A 3,866-nucleotide genomic window follows, 5' to 3' on the forward strand; every position below is an offset into this window, starting at 1 on the left:
GTTGCGTTGCAGACTGTCTGCTCTGCTATAAAATGGTAATATACATTCATAACCTTGTGATGGGTGAACTATTAACTACTTGTCTACTGCTAAAACATTAACCCTTTCTGTTCTACTTAGGAAAAAACCGAAGTAGCACACCATTACTTCTACTATTTTCCAACCAATAAAACATTTCTCTTAGCAAGGCATTGAATGTCATGTCTTCTACTTGCTACAGGGCAATGTCCCAGCTCAGACGGACAGCTACATTTATATTGGTAAGGCTCAGAGCCACGTCAGAGAATGTCTCTTTCCTCTTAGCAAAGCATATATACTATATATATAGCCTTCTGGAACTGACTCTAAGCCTCAAATTAGACCTGCACATGGTCTGGTGAGGTGCTGGATGGCATGGGCCAAAACCACGTCAGGCAGTGTAGCTCGCACCTGAGGGATTAGTCCTGTTGTGTAGCCTCATTTTATTTGCTGGCACAGCCATAATCACTGGGCTCTGCAGCAGGGAGGCCAGGCTGGACCCAGGGAGGAGTTTGTGGAAGGGTGAGAATAGTGTCTCTCCTCTACAGCAACATTTGTCTTGTGCTGAGAGGAAGTGGAAATGCTGACTGTGTTAGGATTGGCCTTAATCATGTACTTGGCATGCACCAGGAGAATAAATGGCATTTCCATACTACATAATTTGGACAGGCAGTGTACATGCATCCCCTCTATGCAACTCCACCATTACATCTGGTCTCTCAGCAGGTACTGGCAAAACTAGGAATGAAATTTCTGTCATCAGATTCCCAAGACATCTGATCCATCCAGAAAGAAGTGGGGAAGGAAAAGAAAATGGGTAAAAGGCACAAGTAAAATGTGAAGTGGAAAGAAAAGTTACACCACCAGAACTGCCAAAATCAGCATCTTCTTCTGCATGTTATTGTGTCTCCCACTAACAAATTAAAAGCTAAGAGATAAATATCACAGTCAAAGTGAAGAAGCAAATAGAGTTGTTTAAAGAACTAATTGGAATAAACACTGTATTTTGTATCATCAGTGATCAGTGGATGAATTCCATGTGAATAGGAACAGTACCTTGCTCTTACATGGTGTTCTTCATTAGTGAGGAAAGGAGGCTTGTTTGGTTTTTTTAAATTACTGAAGTACTTTCATCTCAGTTTTAGAAACAGGACTCAAAAAACTGATGTAATATGCCAAGGTTATAAAAAAACAGTCAAAAAAAGGGCTCAGGTCTCTTGGGATGAAGCCCAGTGGTCTAGCCACTGGATAGTACTGGTTCTGCTAGATGCTACTGTTTCTTTAACACCTTACATATTATTAAGATTTTTTTTTACTCTTATCAAGAAAAAAGATTACTAAAATAAGGTATGCATTTAATCTCCTTGGTGACAATATGCAAAATATTCATAAAAATGCTCATACTCAAAAAATCGATACAGAAAATACCAGACATCTAATTTTTAGTGATCAAGATACGCTGTATGGAAGAAAGTACTTAAGGACATAGGAAAGACGAAGGAAATGCTGAAATAATTAGGTTTACAAATGAGAGCTCCAAAATTGTTAATATGCTTCTTCAGACAGCCTAATGGCTTAACAGCCTGCTCACAGAGGTTTTAGTTAAAACAGGCTGCACTGCCACACCAGGGGCTGGTACTGGGGCAGAGCTGAAGGCAGTACACGGCTGTTTGCTGTCCTTCTGGGCACAGCTCTGGCCAGCTGGGGATCTCCCTGCCCATCCCAGGTAGCTGTTGGGTTAAGAGTCTGACTCTTGTCCTAGATCTTTCCTCTCTCCACGTTGTTCTTATTAGTATGGAAAACAGAGAAGGGGAAAGATCGCCTTCCGGATCAGCACTGAGACACGAGGAGGACACAGGGGCCGTGGCATGCAGACGATGGGTGGGAGGGAGTGCACGAGTGCAAGGAGACAGACATCTCTGTGGCTCAGAGGGGACATTTGAGCCTTTTAACTCAATAGAGTGCCAAACTGCAAATCCTCCTCGAGGGGGCTGCACAAGTACTGTCAGGCTTTCTTCATCAGAGGGGCCGAAATGGGGCTTTGTGGGGCAAGGCAGCAGAGGTGCCCCCTTTGTTTGGTGAAAGCAGCCATGGGTGGAGGCTGGGTGGCACAGCTGCAGGGGTGGCCCCAGCATGCATCCCACTGCCAGGCCATTCTGTGGGCTAGGAAGCATTTGCGGAGTCAACCAGGCAAGCCCTGTCAGCCTGTCAGCTGTGGGGCCCAGCTATGTTGCTGCTGTTGAACCATGAACAACCACAATGCTCAGCTGGAGGGGAAGATCTCCTCCTTGTCCTACTCACCAAGAATGCTTAGTACCCTTGCACATGTTAATTACTTTACAGCCTCTTGCCATAGCAGTTAAATGTTTGCCTTTCTGAGGTTAGAAAGGCCAAGAGTTCAAAACACACAAGATGCCTGTTCCTCTGCAGGACTTGTACAAAGCAAAGCAGAACCAAACATAGTGCAGACAGACTAGATCTTGCAGATGGGGAAACTGAGCCATAGAGCAGTTCAGCAACATTAAGTTAAGCTACATCCAATGTGGCACAAAGTCTGAGGTTTACAGTATATTAAAAGCATACCTAGCTTCTGAATCACAGGTCTGGGTCCTTTGCTGGTAGAAATGCTGCTGGATCATTTATTCGCATACTTGCAAAGATTTTTAAATGACAAGGTAGGAAAGAAATAAGAATTTATTCTTGTGGTTACTGACGTTGCCCTTCCTATTCAATGGAAATAACATCCGTGCTTTCATTCCTTTACATAGCTAACATCATCATGGATATCTTTGAGAAGCATGTTGTGTTTAGATATATAAAATACTGTGAGTCCAAAACCTTCGGTTGCAAGCCCAAGTTTGCAAATGGAAGACAGTTTGTCAGCTGGGAAGCAGAAGTAGGATTGTGAACTGAAAAGATTGGGAACTTCTAACTTCACATGAATATTTTATATAAATCTTAGAGGGGAAAAAAAAAGGCATAAGCCTTTGGCAAAACCAAAACAAATCAATAAATACATCCTAAAGGATAGTACTCATTTATTTATGAAAATATTAAACCATGTTTATATGATAGAATAATCAAACTGAAAGAAAACCTTATTACTTGCAAATTTGCATATGTGATGCAGCTGCAGGGACACAAACCATTCTTGAGTGGCTGGATATGTTTCTTCTGCTTTCCTCCATTTCTTTTAAGCTTTAATTAGAGCCAGATGTTTCTTATTTCCTTTCTTTTTTTGTTTGTTTTCAAGCCTGAATGAAGTGTGGTGCCAGCAGTAAACACCATCTTTGACTTTTTTTATGTTTCAGTTGCATCTGTCTGAATTGGAGTCACAAACAAGTAAAATTCCAGCAAAGCAGTGCAGGCTTTCACTCCTGCTGTCATTCCCATCAAGAGCGGGAGATCAGCATTACTGCTTCTGGCCTGCCACACAGGAGCCATAAAAATTCCAGAGTGTGTCTGAGAACCTTGTCCCTGGTAAATAATGCTGAAGGCCTACTGGAATCCTGTACGCCATGAATGCAGCTATCTCTCCTATAGTCTTAGAGTACTGGGAATGCTTTCTAATTGCTTAATTGCTATTCAGTTGTTTAGATCTGTAGTCTATTTTCCATTTCTTCTTTCTTCTCCTCAGGGAGGCAATGGCTGGTATGTAGACACAACCGTTTCATGCACTTACTGTGACATTGACCTCTAAGATACCATCCTCTTCAGAATATTTTGTCGTTGAATGGCAGTGGTCTACATGCAAGAGCTCTCCTTCTGAATCAAATTCTAAAGTATTCTGTAGTATTTATAATAATGTTTTTAAACTCCTTTTAAAATGCATTATCATTCTAAGAAGT

This window comes from Nestor notabilis, unplaced genomic scaffold, assembly GCF_000696875.1.
Source record: "Nestor notabilis isolate BGI_N333 unplaced genomic scaffold, ASM69687v1 scaffold8598, whole genome shotgun sequence".
Taxonomy (NCBI): domain Eukaryota; kingdom Metazoa; phylum Chordata; class Aves; order Psittaciformes; family Psittacidae; genus Nestor; species Nestor notabilis.